General features: G+C 24.6%; 1 protein-coding gene and 1 long non-coding RNA gene across 2 annotated transcripts in view; one reads left to right on the top strand and one right to left on the bottom strand.

The window, feature by feature from the left end:
* LOC122499874 overlaps positions 1-10,898 on the bottom strand; it is a 122,211-nt gene extending 111,313 nt beyond the window's left edge. Inside the window, exon 1 of the long non-coding RNA XR_006301392.1 lies at positions 10,766-10,898. This is a non-coding gene — a long non-coding RNA (uncharacterized LOC122499874). The remainder of the gene's footprint in view (positions 1-10,765) is intronic.
* Positions 1-19,124, top strand: part of LOC122499870 (homeotic protein spalt-major-like) — a 91,649-nt gene that overhangs the window by 2,083 nt on the left and 70,442 nt on the right. The window lies entirely within an intron of this gene.

Below are 19,124 nucleotides of genomic sequence, written 5' to 3'. Positions count from 1 at the left end.
GTCAATGTTTCGGGTACCGACCCATCTTCAGAAACTAAAAAACAAAAGAATTTTTAAATAAATAAAATTATTATTTTAATTTATTATTTTATTTTTATATAAATTATTAATAATTCAGAAATTTGGATCAGTTTTCGATTTCATCCATTTTTTTTATATCAATTCTTTTAGGAATTAAGATTCTCTTAAGGTTCTTTTAACTTAACAGTGATATTCTAAATGTAAAATTGAAGTTTTTATAATTTATTGCAATCAGTAATTTATGAAAATGTTGTCAATAAAAAATATTACATTCACTTGAAAGTTCAAAATTTATGGATCAACGTTCTGAAGACTGATTTTATAAAAAATAAAAATTTACGCGACATTATAAAATATATTATATTAAAATATTTTTCCCTATTCGGAAATGAAAATTCTGTTTTGAAGAAATTAAGGATCACCCGAAATTAATGCTAAAATTTACAAACCTAAAGATATTAGAACTTTAAAATGAATTTATTTATTTCTTTTTTCAAAATCGAAAATTTATCGTAATCGGAACATGTGTTAAAAAATAATTTATAAGATTTCACTGTTAACTCAAAAGTATCAAATTTCAACGAATTGGTACCAAAAATACGGATTAAATAATAAATTAATACTAATTTTTGGCATCAATTTGATCCACTTTAGTTTCAATTTGATACTTTCAAGAAAACTGTGTTGAAATTCAAAAATGTTTACTTTACATTTTTGATTTTTATTTTATTGGGTAAGTTTTGAAAATATTTTGAAAGAATTTCTAAATTTTGAAAGAAATATTGAAAAGATTGAAAATATTGAAATATTGAAAGAATATTTTGTTTATTTTGAAGGTAGAAAATTTTTTTCAAAAAGTCGCCACATAGAAAATTAAAAGATTATTTTTAGAAAATACAAAGTGATTTGATTGGATTAATTACAGTTGCAGTGTAAAGTTAACAACTATTTTTGTCCATTATTCTTAATTATATTGATTCTAGTTTCTAAGGCATCGAATAGTGAAAAAATATTCGTTCTAATTGCATAGTCTTTCGAAGTTTTAATCTCTACATTCGAACCGCATAGAAAGATTAGGAGTCATTTAAACAATAGTTTTCTAATTTTATGAGAAAAAAGTCAGTATTGAACCTCTAGTGTTTGAATCATGATTTATTATAAATTTTCATAAAAAGAAAATTGTCTAAAAATAAAAAGTGAATAGAATCTAAAATAAAATTTATAAACATAGTAAGTGTTAGTTTTATGTATTTTTGTATATTTTGTATATTTTTTTGTTTATATTTTACATAATATTTAAGAATATATTTTATATATTATATTTAAGAATATATTTTATATATTATATTTAAGAATATATTTTATATATTATATTTAAAAATATATTTTATATATTTTGTAGGTTTTTTTAAAAATATATTTTATTTATTTATTTGTAGAGAAGAAATAGTGAACTTTTTGACTTCGGGTAATTGAATGTATATTATTAAATTTAACACGCGACTACCACTTTATAAATATATCGACATTAACAGAAACAGCGAATTTCTCTATCTTTTTATCGAATCGCATATCGTCAGTTTCACGCGCGCCGCAAAAGAAAATCGTTTCTACTCCGGGAGTCGATAAAAGTCGGATTTCGTTGATAGTGGAATCGTAGTATGGCGCTGATGACAGTAACTCCTTTCACACTATTGCGAATCGTTCTCTCTATAGCGAATCTTCATTGCATTCATATTATGAACTTGACAAAATCTTCGCACAACGATCTTATCACCACTGACACTGGCAATCGAAATTTTCTAGTCGCCACTTATAATTCCATTAACTACTCATGTTAATCTTTTTAACATTCTAATCAAAAATGTTCAATTTCAAAGAATTTATATAAATAAATTCTTTTCTATATTTTATATATTTTATACATTTATATAAATTTTTTAACATCAACTTCTTTAGTTCTTCTTTTCTTTCTTTTCATTCACTGTAAACTTAAATAGTATCAATTTGATAATTTTAAAAAAATTGTGTTAACTTTCTTTATATATTGTATAAGATGTAAATTTGTTTGACAAGAATAAAATCAGTTTGTTTCTTTATAAATTTGTTTATTTATGAATCTTAATACATTTATTTTTATAAATCTTTTAACATTAACACTTTCTTTAAAATATTTATTGTACTTTCCATATTTTCGAAATTCGAAGTTCGGAATTCGAATCTACCATTAAAGAAGAAAAATAAGATTCCATTATCGTTTAATTTATTTAAATGAGGCGAATTAGTTTAAAAAGTATATAAATTTAGACACTATGGAGGATTGGAGTGTCTTAGGTCTGACGGATGCGTGATAGGCGATGAGTTTCGCTGAATTAATTGCATGGCATGCGATTGAGTCGTTCCTTCAAAGGAATTCATGTCGCGCTTCGACAACACAGTGCGATAACCTCGCGGAAAAAGAAATAGATTCCTCTTTTGTGCCCGAATATAAATAATTCTCCAATTTGCAATTTTTAATTTTTAATATTGAGTCTAGCCAGATCTTAATATTCATAAAACATAGATTCTAGAAAAGCTACATATTCGTATTATAATTATAGATTATGAAGATTTTTATTTTTTCATAAGATTTCATAAATTTTCCTAATTTTTATACTTTTTATAATTATCATAATACTTATAATATTTATAATTTTTATAATTTTTATAAAATTTTCCAAAAAGATGAAATTATATGAAAAAAAATAAATTTTCAACAGTGGGAAATTTTATTTTAAATTTAAAAGTTATGATGATAGGAGTAATTATAAAAACCGTATTCATACCAAAATATTTGTATAATATGTGTTCAATTCGAAAAAATGCGGATATTAATAGTATAAAACGAAAAAAACCAAAAAGTTTGTGTCTTTTTGCGAAAAGGAAAAATGACAGGAATAATTATACTACTTTAACCGGTCTTTCATGATTCGTAAAGGATTCGTATTATCAATGAATTAATTAACACAACTTCTCTCATTCAATATATATACTTATTCCAATAACTTATATTCTGCGACAAACAAATTCCTCTTTAAAATAATAAATTTCCTACACTCTCTAAATCTGAATATGTGAAAATTCACATATTTGTACGTTATAAGTCGTCTTCTCGATCAATAAGTGCATATACACTGGTAATAAGTGAAATTTCACTCAGAATAAGTGAAAAATTCACTTATTTATAAGTGTATATGCACTTATTGATCGAGAGGACGACTTATAACGTACAATAAGTGAAATTTCACATATTCAGATTTAGAGAGCACTGGAAAATTTTATTCTAAATTTTTTAAAAATATCTCTTGACTTATGACTTAAGAATATTTCCGTCGAGTTTCCATGGAAATTCTGCAAGTTTTTTATTTGGAAAATATTTTAACATTTCCAGAATTGTCATAGGTCAGAAAAATCAGGGAAAAGTCAGGGATTTTTATTAAAGTAGGTACTGAAAAAAAATTGAATTTAGAAGAAGTTACAATAAATATGAATGCAGAAATTCAATTTACTTTCAAAAGTAATAAAATTCTTCGCAGAAATTCAATTATTTTTGAAAATTTAAATAAAATTCTTGGCATAATTTCAATTATTTTTAAGAATTTTCCTCAATTCAATCATATTCAATATTTACTATTTTATAGTAAAATTTTTCAAAAGATTTTAATTATTTAAAAAAAATGTAATAAAATTCTACGCAAACCTTTAATTATTTTCGCATAAAATAATAAAAATTTCATAGCAATTCAATTATTTACAAATTTTTTATAAATTTCTTCGGAATTATTCAATTATTTTCATAAATCATAAAATGTATACAGGGATTCTATTATTTTCGTATAGGAAATATTCGTATTCTTTTTAGGAATTTAATTATTTTCATAAATAATAAAATTTGTTACAGAATTTTTATTATTTTTAATACAATTTTAATAGAATTCTTTGAAAAATAAAATTATTCTTCAAAATTTTTATTAAAATTCGTCGAAAAAATGCAATTATTTAAAAATTTGTTAATAACATTATTTGTGAGGATTCAATTTTAAAAAACATTAATTTATTCAATAAATTATTTATTCTTGTAATTAAATAATTAAATTCTTGTAGAATTTTCTAATAAAAATTGATTTAAAAATGAATTTCAGTTAAAATTTTACATAATAATTGAATATTAAAAGCATTATAACATAAATTTTCCAAAAATAATTGAATTTTGAATATTTTTGAAAATAATTACATTTTTCGAAGAATTTACTTAAAATTGTATTAAAAATAATTGAAATCCTGCGAAGAATTTTATTATTTAGGAGAATAATTGAATTCTTGTAAAGAAATTTTATTACATTTTTAAAAACTAATTAAAGTTCTTTGAAGAATTTTATTATTTATGAAAATAGTTTAATTCTTGCAACAAATTTTTATTAATTTTTTTTTTTAAATAATTGAAATGCTGTAAAGAATAATTGTATTATTTATAAATATAATTGAATTCTTGCAACGCATTTTATTACATTTTTTTTAAATAATTGAATTCATGTGAAAAAATGTATTACTTGTAAAAATAATTGAATTCTAGTAAAGAATTTTTTCTACATTTTTTATAAATAATTGAAATCCTGTGAAGAATTTTATTATTTATGAAAATAATTGAATTTTAGAACGAATTTTATTACATTTTTTAAAATAATTGATTTCATGTGAAAAATTGTATGAATTAAAATAATAATATAGTCAAAACTAAGATCCGAAAGTAAGATTTATTTTCCAATTTGCAAAAATTAAAACACTCAACAAGCATATTCAAGAATAGTTTAATTGTTAATTTAAAAATGTGAAAAAAAGTATCTGAAAATATGCAAAGTGATTTTCAACTGTCTCGACCTATACACATATAGTTAGCAATTACAATAAATCTTATAGCGCACGGCTATTGCTTGCGTCAAGATTGTTAGCGTTGCTTTGAATTGCCTGATAATAACCAGAATACATCTATAGAAAACTATTTGGTTATCTCAATGATTTCAGTTGAATCATTTTGCAAATTCTAAAGCGTGTGAATATTCATTTTTGCATATATTTCGCAAATTTATTTTCGTCTATAATTTACAATAATAAACATCAAACATGTCACAATATTTGAATTTCTTCTTCTTCTTCTTTTTTTCTTCAAAATTCAGATATATATTTAAGAAAGAAACTGTTTTGCACTTTATAAATATTCGAAAAAGTCGATTAAAAGAATAACAAAATTTGATATGACAGTGGAAAAAATAACTATTATTTTATCAAGAAAAAAGTATATAATATACAAAGTGAGTATATCTTTAACAAAAAAATAACAGCAAATCATTTAGATAAAGAAACAGTAAATGAATTATTTACATTTTGGATAAGGGTCAATATAATAAATTTTAGATATGACCACCTAAAGTCCAATGTTTAAATAAATTGACAATGAAACAGGGGCTTTGTCATTTCTTATCAAGTCGGTTGAAGGATATATATAGTTTTTAATTTATTATTTTTTGTTGTATTGTTATATGCATTTATTTATCACATTTTGTAAATTATTTTTCGCTGAAAAATGCTTCTGGGAATTGTTTTCCTTAAGAGTCGTTATATTTTTCAATAAAAAAAATAAGTCTTACTTTCAGACCACCTTTTAAGCCATAAAATTGACTTAATCTTCATCTATTTTCAAACTTTTAAATTTTAAATTCCTTTTAAAATCATAACATTTTTTTTTAAATTTAAATATTTGGCGTGAAATTATATTTTCTGTTGGTATTAAGGAAACAGATTAACTGCTTAAATAGTGATATTTCAATTTTGATTGAGTTTTGTGTATAAAATATAAATAAAAGAAAATTGGAGTAATCACACGTTTCGCGTTAATAGGCGGGGTATTGATCGCAAATATTAGTAAATATACACACTTTCGTGTAGTCATGTTGTTGACAGGCGCCTTTTACGCGAAGGGTTGAACCTCACGTCATGTGCGAAGTGACGTGAGACATGTAACTAAGGACCGACTAACATCTGACTTACAACGTTCGCATATTAATAGAACCTAATATACGTTGCCACCCGCTGCTTTCACGACAAGTGCCGTTGTGTCATTCGTGTTTTCTTTGCGGACAATAATACTATTATATGTTTTCACGTTCGCAGCTCTAAAATGCCAAAATTCCAAATGCATGAATGAATATATATACCTTTTTTTTAATCCTCTGTTAAAATGTGTCCTAATTTTAATTTAATATTTTTCAAAAAATTTTTTCTTTTTTTCTTATAAACAAGTTTTAGTAGTAGTTAGTTAAATTTACAATTTTTGCAATAATTACATTTCAGACATTGTGAATTTTAATGTAAAAACTAAATTTTATTTTCTGTTCATGTTTGGCTTAAACCTAGAACCTGACTGAATTTTAGCCTTCGGAGTATGGTTTTAAGTGCTAAAGTTGTCTTAATCTAGTTTTAAGCTTAAATGGACTAATTTTAAATCATTTTAGTTTTTAGATGTAAATGTTATGATCTTAAACCTTAAAATTGACTTTATCTAATTTTAAGATTGTAAATTTTATGATTTTAGCTCCTAAAATTGACTCAATCTAGTTTTAAGCTTAAAATAGGCTACTTTTCAACTGTTTTGATTTTAAGATCTAGTCGGTTGCACAATAAAAATAGAAATTAATTTTTTCCTATTTCTTACTAAAGCCGTTTACACAAGAACCATTTGTTTCTAAAATTTTAACCTTCACAGTATGATTTCAAGTCCTAAAGTTGACTTAATTTAATTTTAAGCTTAAAACTAATATAATAGACTAATTTTAAATCATTTTAGTCGCAAACATTTAATTTTTTTGTAAGTAATAAAATTTTCACTAGAATTGAATTATTTAAAAAAAAATTTTAATTTTGGAAAAAAATCAATTTAAACACTTTTTATAAAATTCTACCGCAATAATTTAATTATTTTCACAAGCAATTACATTTTTTGCGAAAATTTAATTATTTATTAAAATTTAAATAAAATTCCAGTCAAGAATACAATTATTTATCGCATAAATAATAAAATGCTTCTCAAGAATTTACTTTCCTATACTTTTAAAAATTTTAATAAAATACTTCACAAATATTCAATTATTTTCTCAAATAATAAAATTTTTCAGGAGAATTCAATTATTTAAAAAGAATTGAATAAAATTCTTCGCAGAAATTCAATTATTTTCAAAAATTTTTAAAAATTCCACGTCGAAATTTCAGTTATCTTTCAAAATAATAAAATTATTCTCCAAAATTCAATTATTTTCAAAAATTGGAATTAAATTCTTGGACAAAATTTAAATTGTTTTCAAAAATTTTCATCAATTCAATCATTTTCAATATCTACTATATTTCATAATAATATTTTTCAAAAGATTTCAATAATTTAAAAAAAGTGTTGATAAAATTTAAAGCAAACATTAAATTATTTTTTAAAAATAATAAAATTTTTTAACGAGATTCAATTATTTTCAGGAATAATAAAACTGATCATAGAATTTCAATTATTTTTAATACAATTTTAATCGAATTCCTCAAAAATGTAATTATTTTTGAAAATTTTATTAAAATTCGTCAAAAAAAATTCAATTATTTAAAAATTTGTTGATTAAATTCTTTATGAGGATTCAATTTTGAAAAACATTTATTTATTCAATAAATTATTTATTTTTGTAATTAAATAATTGAATTCTCGGTGAATTTTCTAAGAAAAATTGATTTAAAATTAAATTTCAGTTAAAATTTTACAAAATAATTGAAGATTAAAAGCATCATAGCATGAATCTACAAAAAGAATTTATTTTTGAATATTTTTGAAAATAATTACATTTTTCGAAGAATTTACTTAAAATTGTGTTAAAAATAATTGAAATCTTGTGAAAAATTTTATTATTTAGAAGAATAATTCAATTCTTACAACGAATTTTTGTTAAATTTTGTTTAAATAATTGAAGTCCTGTGAAAAATTGTATTATTTATGAAAATAATTGAATTCTTGAAGTTTTTTTAAATAATTGAAATCCTGTAAAGTATTGTATTATTTATTATGGAAATAATTAAATTTTTGCAACGCATTTTATTACATTTTTTTTTTAAATAATTGAATTTATTTAAGAAATTTTATTAAAAGAGTAGATTTTGAAAATATTTGAATTTCAGTGAAAAATTTCATGATTTCTAAAATGTAATTGAATTCTTGCAAAAAAATTTTTGAAAATATTTACATTTTTCGAGAAATTTGTTTACAAAATTGTATTAAAAATTATTGAAATTCTATGAAAAATGTTATTATTTATAAAAATAATTGAATTCTTAGAACAAATATTAAATTTTTAAAAATATTTGAATGCATGTGAAATTTTTATTAATTATAAAAATAATAATCTGTTAGCGTTGAATATTATTAAAATTTTGTTTAAATAATAGAATTCTTTTGGGAAATTTTATTAATATAGTAGATGTTGAAAAATCATTGAATTGAGGAAAATTTTTGAAAATAATTGAAATTTTGTCAAGAATTTTATTACAATTTATGAAAATACGTTAAATTCTTACAAGGAATTTTTATTAAATTTTTTTTTTTAATAATTGAAATCCTGTAAAGAATTGTATTTTTTTATAAATATATAATTAAATTCTTGCAATAACGCATTTTATTACATTTTTTTAAAGAATTAAATTCATTTAAGAAATTTTATTAAAATTGTAGATTAAAAATGATTGAAATCCTATGAAAAATTTTATTATTTATGAAAATAATTGAATTTTTATAACGAATTTTATTAATTTTTTTGAAATAATTGAATTCATGCGAAAAATTGTATTACCTGTAAAAATAATTGAATTCTTGGGAAGGATTTTATTAAAATTTTTGTAAATAATTAATTTTTTTTTAAAAAATTTAAATTATTATAAAATACGAAGATATCGATTACTCCGAGTCGAAGACTCGGAGTGATCGATTTCTTCATGTTTTATATTAAAATTCTTAAAAGTTGTTGATTTTTTCGACGTGGGTAGTTAATATAAAATACTGAAAAGAACTATATTATCTGTCTTATACACTGAATAAGAAATTATTGGTAATTTTCGATTTAAAAAAAGGATTTAAGAAAAAAGAGAAAAATTCAGCTGAGAAATCAGTGTTTCATGTTATAACAGAGGGGAAATTGACGAACGTAGACCTCTCTCGCTATAAATGATTCCACAGACTCAACCACTTCTTACATATTCATTTGCGCTCCTTTACAGGCAATAAACGCAAACTTCGCCGTCTCATGCACCTGCAACGTTCGTTGCACCGGGTTCTCGGTAATAATCTTACACTATCAAATAATTCTTATTGATATATACACACTTCTATTTATTCTCCTTTATAACATTTCACGTATAATTGAGAATAAGCATTTCAAATTTAAGATATACAAAATCCGAAAGAATATTCTTGAAAATAAATTTCTATATCACTTATGAGTTGATGATAAGAAACATTATTGTAATTTTACAATTTAAGTTTGCAAATGATTTTTATCGAGTATAATCTTCATGTTAATAACTTCCAAATGGGAATTCTGATTAAATCTGGTAATTATTAAAATATAGGAAGATTTTAAGTTAAATTTAATTTGAGTAAAGTTATCTTGTGCCGCTCTTCGTTTTTTCTGAATAATTCAGTGCATATTATGTGGATTATATATGCAGAATAAAATTCAATCAGTATGACTTCGATTTTGTTCAATAATTGCGTAACATTAACTATATAAAGGAGAGGGAGAAAAGGAAAAAGAAAAAAAGAAGGAGAACGAGAACGAGAAGAAGAAGGAAAAGAAGAAAAAGAAGAAGAAGAAGAAAAAGGATTTTAAAGAATTTCAATGATCTAATATTTCTCAAGTTTTTCCTCTTACCAAGAAAATTGAGTAAGTGGGAAATAAATAATTGCCATTTCATTCCAACTACAAACATCATTTCTGTAAAACTTGCCAAGTGATCGACAATATTTTTTTTCTCTTGATTAATGCCAAATGTTATTTTTAAAGACTTTTAAAGACATAAATAAAAATTTATACCTATACATTTTTTTAAATGATTAATTCAACATTTTATCGATTTAAAAAATTGACATTTTAAAAAGAAAATTATTTACATTTTTAATTACTAATTATTCATTATATTATATATTTTGATTTTAAAATGTAAACGATTTCTGACAATGTTCATATTCAATGTTAATGTTCAATGTTAATGTTCAATATAAATGTTCAATGTCAAGGTTCAATGTTGATGTTAATGTTCAATGTTAATGTTCAGTGTTAATATTCAATGTTAATATTCAGTGTTAATGTTCAATGGATGATGTTTAATGTTATTTTATAATTACTTAGATTATTTTTTAAGGAAAAAAAAATTTTTTAAAGAATCAAATTTTAAAAGGAAAAAAGAAGTTTGCCTAAATGAGTAATAACTTCATTAGTGAATTAATAATAATTTTCGTGTAAAAATGTGAGAAACAAAGAAATAACTTTTTTGGCATTATGAGCGCATGAGGAATTTATTGATTGAAAAATAAGAAGAGAAAGAAGAAGGAGAGAGGGAAAGAGAGAAATAGAGAGAGAAAGATAACCGGCGGGTGCAATTGGAAAAAAAGCTTCGTTGCTTGACTTACCGGTTTCTTGCCCTTTGTCGTGCGAAAGTGAATATTTTCGGTCGGTCCCGCGTGGATGCGGGAAACGCGTGGGTGTCTCTACGACACTCGTGTCTGCCAACCCCAACATTGTCACTGATATCAATCTTTTTTTTCTTTCCTAGAGAAAAAAAACATTCACAATTTTATTTATAATCACTAGATACATATATGTGAAATTTGCATATAATTATTTCTCCAACCATTGTTTGACATTTTTTCATTTTTTGAAACTTTGTTTTTAAATAAATAATATAAATTTCTATGTATATAATAAATAATATATTATAATATAATAACATAATATATAATAATCCGTCTCAATCTAAAAAATCTTAAAACTCTCAAGGCAAGAAAATAAATAATTCAATAAAGAGTTGATATTCTAATGTAACAGCGATTTTTAGTCAAAAGAGGCCTGAAAGTAAGAATTATTTTTCTACACACTGAAAGAATAGAATTTGTGTCCGTGGTTATAAATTTTTGTGTGTGTGTCACTATTTATAATGTTCACAAAAAATATTTAAAAAAAGAAAAATGTTAATTCACTTTTTGATAAAAATTGAAATTTATATCGTATAAATTTGGAGATAAAAATTTACACACATTTAAGTGTGTCAGAAAACAAATTTGACAATTTTAATAGTATTACGCATTATATATATATAGGAATAAAATTTCACAAATGCAATGTAAAAGTTTTTTTTTAAATTCGCATCACTTTAACCCAGATTTATTTATAAAAAAAAAAAAAAATTAGCGACAGCTGGATTTCGAAATGAAATTAGAAACTTTCTTATCATGAAAGTTTGCCACCTCGCGCAAAATTGCAAAATTGAAAGTAGAGAGTTCTAATTCTGGCAAAGTTTCATAGATATTGTTGTGTAAATAACTATTCATTTATAAATACTAATTTAGCGACTCATTATTAGTATTATTATTATTATTATTATTATTATTATTATTATTATTATTATTATTATTATTATTATTATTATTATTATTATTTTTACAAAAAAAAATTTAAAAAGAAATTTTTTTAAAATTATTATTATTATCATTATTATTATTATTTTTATTACTAGCAACAATTCGAGTGCGACCAACTTTTTGTCACTATAATTCATAATAAAAATTTTAAATTTATTATTAAAAAATAAATAAAAAAATAATTACAATATAATCTATGAAAACTTAACGAAAAATATTCATTCATGTTTATTGTTATTATTATTTCTATTACTGTTTATTATTATTATTCGGTTTTTGTTAAAACTGGTTTTTGTTACAAATTATTATTATTATATTTTAATTATTAAATAGTAACTCATTCGTGGTGATTATATTAAAGGCTCCCGATGAAAGTACCGGTTAAAATTTTTTGAGGCTCAAAATTTTCGACCTCTAATAATAAAAATAGGATTTGAAATTTTAATTTCTTATAATTGTTAAAGATAAATTTTGAATTTTTTTTTTTTTATAAATTCTTATTTTACACAAAATTCAGTTTTAACCATTTGCTAAACAAATTATAGTTAACACAAGAATTTAAAATAAAGATCCCACCGCTGCCACCATTTTGTCAAAATAAGAATTTTGATTAACAAATTAAATATTCAAAATTCTTAATAGTTATACTTTAACAGTAATTATTTCGTATTTGTATAAAGATTGCAAGAATTTGATTTGAAACTTTTTAATTTTTGATTCATTGCACAATGATTTTCAGCTTAAAAAACTTATAACCTGTTCTTTGATCGGGACCTTAAATAAAGCGGAGGAAAAATGCAATTAATGAGCAGTAAAGGTAATTTAAAATTAAGCTTACAGCAATTTTAAATTAAAAAAATAAATTGAAGAGCTGATTTGATTATCGTTTAGCTAACATTGTATTGAGTATATAGCAAATTAATGTTGCAAATTAAGATTGAAAGAGAGAAGAAAATCTGGAAAGGTGAACACTAATGGATTCCTCGTGGATATGTCGTTAGGGAACATATCTTTATGCCGGGTAGAGCATTTGCGAGGAGGCTGATGAGATTTCGATCGACCGTCAACCTCTCAATAGTCGCGCTATTCTATATATATATATATAAAATAGAAGTAATACAGATGATCTGAGCGCGATCGTAGAAGTGATTTGCGCGAAACTCAGAAGAAATCGACCGTTATAGAGTCTCTTAAGTCGAGAGATAGGTTTATATAAAGTCGCACAGTCACGTTTCCATCCTTTCCAAGTTTTGTCGCGTATGAAAACCCGCAAAGGCGTCAAGAGACTTCTTTCTCTCTTTTTCGTCTTTACAAGACAACTTTTTCGTTAGAACAAAATTTAAACAATATAACAAATATTAAGTTTTGTATTTAGTCAACGTTTTCGCGTATAACTTTTTAAAATAATTTTTAAACCGTTTTTAACTTAAATTTGCATGGCAAATTTAAGTTATAAACGGGTTAAAAATTGTTTTAAAAAGTACATGTGTACATGTGCCTATGTGTACAAGAGTATTTGTCTATATGCGCATATGTGTCATGAGTATTTGTCTATATGTGCATATGTGTACATGTGTATTTTAAGTAAATTGTTTAAAAATTGTTTTAATAAGTACATGTGTACATGTGCCTATGTGTAGAAGAGTATTTGTCTATATGCGCATATGTGTCATGTGTATTTGTCTATATGTGCATATGTGTACATGTGTATTTTAAGTACATTGTTTAAAAAAATATATGTGTACATGTGCCTATGTGTACAAGAGTATTTGTCTACATGCGCATATGTGTCATGTGTATTTGTCTATATGTGCAAATGTGTACATGTGTATTTTAAGTTTAAGAAACGTATTTTAAGTTAGAAGCGGTCTAAAAATTGTTTTAAAAAGTATATGTGTACATGTGTCCATGTGCACATGAGTATTTTTCTACATGCGCATATGTGTACATGAATATTTGTCTATATATGCATATGAGTACATGTGTATTAGTCTATATGTGCATATGTGTACATGTGTTTTTGTCTATATGTGTCACTTATCATAAGTTATAAGTCGTTACAAGTACACATGTGTATTTCTGTATTATATATGTGCTGTGTATTTGTACATGTGCTCCTCTCTAAATCTGAATACGTGAAATTTAAGTTAGAAGTCGGCAAAAAATTGTTTAAAAATTCTTACGCGATCTGTACCTGGAATTATACCCGGAAGTCACGCAGATGAGACGTTACAATTTTCCCCCGAAAAATTTGGACCCGATGCGCGATGATAATATCTCAGCGACATTAAGAGATCGTGGGAGCATTGAAGGAGAATTCTGAACTGCGCGAGACTCGTAATACACGTTGGCAAAAAGGGCAAATAGGACCCATCATAGAGGGGATCCACACATTAAGGCCGCCTTCGCGGCTCGCTTCTGCAATAATTGGCGACCTTCCCTCTTCCACGAAGGAATGCTCTAAGGCATGTTTTGCGCTTAAAGCGTCTCTTGAGACGATGAGCCCCGAGACTCCCAAGTGTATATATACTGGACCGATCCTCTTGGCGCATCCACGCGAGGCTCATGCATTGCATACACACATACATACATACAAGCATGCACATGTATATTTATATGTACATGTGCTTATGTATACATGTGTATATGTACATGTGCTTATGTATAAATGTGTATATGTGCTTATGTATACATGTGTAAATGTGTATATGCGCTTATGTATACATGTGTCTATGTGTACATGTGTATATGTGTCACTTATTATAAGTTATAAGTCGTTACAAGTACATGTTTATTTGTGTATATGTGCTACTCTCTAAATCTAAATATGTGAAATTTCACTTATTATAAGTTGTAAGTCGTATAAGTCTCGTTATAAGTACATGTGTATATGTGCATATGTGCATATGTGCATAAGTGCACATGTGCATATGTGTACATGTCTATATGTGCTTAAGTGCACATGTGCATATGTGCACATGTATGTTCATATATATGTACAGGTACAAATGTGTATATATGTGTACATGTGCACATGTGCATAGTATGTATGCATGTGTGTGCACAGGTATGCATATACATGCACATATGAAGAAGTGCCTTGTGACATAATGACGGAAGAAGCCGGTTGACGGAATGACGAAACGGCGGAACGCGTCAATATAAATAATATCGCGTAATTGCAGCGCCCATGGTCGGTAACATGTAAGAGGCCGCCCGGGAGTTTCAAATGATTGTTGTGGTCCATTTGGCCTCCCAAAGTCGCTCTCTCCCCCTCCTCTGAGTTTTTTTTATCCTCTGTTTTTATCTATCCAAGATCATTGACCTCAATGAAATCATCATCATCATCATGATCATCATCATTATTACAAATTTCTTATAACTAAAAACACATTTTTAAAGAATATAAAAACAATTTTATTTTCGCAAAAATTCTTCTGATGCGGCTTTCACCTATATAGAGAAAACCGTGAGGCATTAAATTATGATTAAACGCTCTTATTTCGATATACTAAATTCGATTAAAATAGGTTAGAATATGAATTAAAATAATTGTAACTTGTTGTGCTCTAACAGGTTTAGAAAATTTAATCGCATTTTTCTTTATTATTGTTTATTTTGTTCATTTATTTTATTATTCTATGTTCATAGAGATGGATTTAGACTTTATTGATTTAGACTTATTTTCCCTTTATTAATGATAATCATATATTTATTTAAATATTAATATCATTTAAATGTTATATACAAATTCTTTTCATTTTATTGAATGCAATTTTTTGCAATTTTACTCTTCACACTTGTGCTAAATAGTTTGCGAAAAGTTTTCGTCATTATCCCCCGGATATTGGATTAATGTCTCCTTAAATTCATACAATCATCTCATCGATAATTGATTTCCCAATTTTATATAAATGGACATAAATATATACTATATTTCCCTTACACTGTTTTATTGTACATTTCCCGAACATTTTACCCACATAGCACAATAGTATGAGGTAAGGTTATGTTGAGTACTAATCGTAAGGCTCATAAGGTTACACGATATTGCGGTGGTAGACCTGAGGTGAACTAAAAACTTCCGCCATGGAGGTAAGGTTACATGTTAGGGTGTGGTGACTATATATGATAAGGCCATGGTAACCTTACACGTTAAGGTTGAGGTAACGTTACATGTTAAGGTTGAGGTAAGGTTACATGTTAAGGTTGAGGTAACGTTACATGTTAAGGTTGAGGTAAGGTTACATGTCAAGGCTGAGGTAAGGTAATTATTAAGTTGTAAGGTTGAGGTAAGGTTGTGATAAGTTTACCAGTTATAGAAAATATTGAAAAAATAATTAATAAATAAATATTCAATTAAAATGTTAAGTTTGTTGCTCTTCTCTATTTTGGAAACCTGACATGAAGCAGAAAATTTTGAAAACAAATTTGGGGGGACTGGGATTCGAACCCGGGATCGGCGCGCATAAACCTATCATTCTAACTAACTGAGCTAAGTAGAGAACTGGCAGAAGGAAAATTAATGTTGCCTTTAAGGAGTTAATCATCTTCTTGGTTCACCTTAAAGGCAACATTAATTTTTCTTCTGCCAGTTCTCTACTTAGCTCAGTTAGTTAGAATGATAGGTTTATGCGCGTCGATCTCGGGTTCGAATCCCAGTCCCCCCAAATTTGTTTTCAAAATTTTCTGCTTCATGTCAGGTTTTCAAAATAGAGAAGAGCAACAAACTTAACATTTTAATTGAATATTTATTTATTAATTATTTTTTCAATATTTTCTATAACTGGTAAACTTATCACAACCTTACCTCAACCTTACAACTTAATAATTACCTTACCTCAGCCTTGACATGTAACCTTACCTCAACCTTAACATGTAACGTTACCTCAACCTTAACATGTAACGTTACCTCAACCTTAACATGTAACCTTACCTCAACCTTAACATGTAACGTTACCTCAACCTTAACGTGTAAGGTTACCATGGCCTTATCATATATAGTCACCACACCCTAACATGTAACCTCACCTCCATGGCGGAAGTTTTTAGTTCACCTTAGGTCTACCACAGCAATATCGTGTAACCTTATGTGCCTTACGATTAGTATTCAACATAACCTTACCTCATACTATTGTGCTATGTGGGTATCCATTTGATTTCCGGATATTGGCATTTTAAAATGTCTTCAATATTGTAGAGTCAATTTCCCACTTTTTTTTTAATTCCCGGTTGCATATAATTATATCGTTTTTTCTACACTTTTTATTGTATTATTTGTTTTAAAAGAGGTATGAAGGTGGAGGTTTTGACCTAGTTTTGGTCGTTTTGTTCCATCGAATAAATTATTTATGTCGGTGATTATCATATTAGAATTATTTTTGACTGAATTTTAGTTTTTAAGTGTAATATCACTAATTATTAAGAGTCATCACTAATTTTATTAAAATCCTAAAATCTAAATATTTGTAATAAATAACTGTACTTAAAAATTTCAAAATTAATTGAATTTTAGAATTTTTTTTATTAATTTTTTTTAGTTGCGTTTACAATCTGTATAAATACATGAACTTTAAAGGTTTCAATTTCAAATTTTAGAAAATTTCAATTTTTAATAAATTTAAATAGAAATTATAAGAACAAATCATTACAGAAATTCAATTATTTTCAAAAGTGATATACTTCTTCGCATAAATTCAATTATATTAAAAAATTTTTAAAAATTCTTGTCAAAATTTTAATTATCTTTATAAATAATAAAATTCTTCTCTGAAATACAATTATTTTCAAAAAATGTAATAAAATCAATCAATTAATTTTAATATCTACTATTTCAATAAAATTTTCCAAAAGAATTCAATTACATAAACAAAATTTGAATAAAAATTTCACAGGAATTCAATTATTTAAAAAAATTTGAATAAAATTCTTCGCAGAAAATCAATTATTTTTCTTGAAAATTCAATTATTTGAAAACGTTTTGTAAAAATGCTTTATAAATTTAACAAATTATAATAAAATTGATCATAGAATACAATTATTTTTGTAAAATATAAAATTCTTCCTAAGAATTACAATTATTATTAAAAATGTTTGTAAAAATCTTCGAAATAATTCTATTATTTTTGTAAAAAATAAAATTCTTCGAAGCAATACAATTATTTAAAAAAATTTAATAAAATTCTTCCCAAGAATTAAATTCTTTTTACAAAAATAAAACTTTTGACAGAAATTCATTTATTTAAAAAAATGTAATAAAATTCTTCGTTAGATTTCAATTATTTTCAATTTTTTAATAAAATGTTGGGGATGGAATTTAATTATTTTGAAAAAGTTTTAAAAAATTTTAAGAAATTCAATTACTTAGAAAAATTTGAATAAAATTTTTCACAACAAATTAATTATTTTAAGAAATAATAATATTTTTCTTCGGAATTTAATTTTTTTCACAAATAAAATTCTTAACAGGAATTCTATTCTTTAAAACAGTTTTTATTAAAATTCGTTGCAAGAATTCAATTATTTTCATAAATAACAAAACTTTTCGCAGAATTTCAATTATTTTTTATACAATTTTTAATAAAATGATAGAAAATTGCATTTATTCTTAAAAATTTTTTTTTTGTCACATTTCAATTATTCTCAATTTATTAGTGAAATTTCTCGATAAAATTTAATTATTTTCAAAAAGTTTTAAAAAATTCTGAGAAATTCAATTATTAAAAAATTTTCTTTTTAAATTCTTCACAAGAAATGAATTATTTTCATAAATAATAATATTCTTCACCGGAATAAATAACAAAACTTATCGCAGAATTCCAATTATTTTTTATACAATTTTAAATAAAATGATAGAAAATTGCATTTATTCTTAAAATATTTTTTTTAATTTGCCTAAAGAATTTAATTATTTTTAAAAATTTTGATAAAATTCTTCATAAAAATTCAATTTTCAAAAAGGTTTGAATTTGAAAATTTTAATTTGTATAGAAAAATAGTATTGATTAAATATTTATTAAAAAAGAAGTTACTGATGTTTTCGAATAATTTTACTTTTGATGAAATTTGTAAATAAATGTAATAGAACATTTTTTTTGAGTATCTAATAAATGGAGTGAATCAAAATATTATTCATGGTCAGGGAAAAAGTAAAAATTTTGTCTGGAAAATCAGGGAAAAGTCAGGGAAAAAGAAAATTAAATTTTTGTTTAAAAAAATAAAAAAAATGATTAAAATTCGTCGTATATATTATAAATGATAATATAGTTGCGAGAGATATTAGGAGAAAAGTTGCGCGGGAAAGTATGGGAGCAAGTTTAACCAAACGGTTAATTGGACAAAAGCGGCTTCA

Source organism: Leptopilina heterotoma, unplaced genomic scaffold (genome assembly GCF_015476425.1).
Source record: "Leptopilina heterotoma isolate Lh14 unplaced genomic scaffold, ASM1547642v1 Lhet_177, whole genome shotgun sequence".
Taxonomy (NCBI): Eukaryota; Metazoa; Arthropoda; class Insecta; order Hymenoptera; family Figitidae; genus Leptopilina; species Leptopilina heterotoma.
Note: the sequence above shows the minus strand (reverse complement) of the source record. Positions and strands in the feature narration are given on the sequence as shown.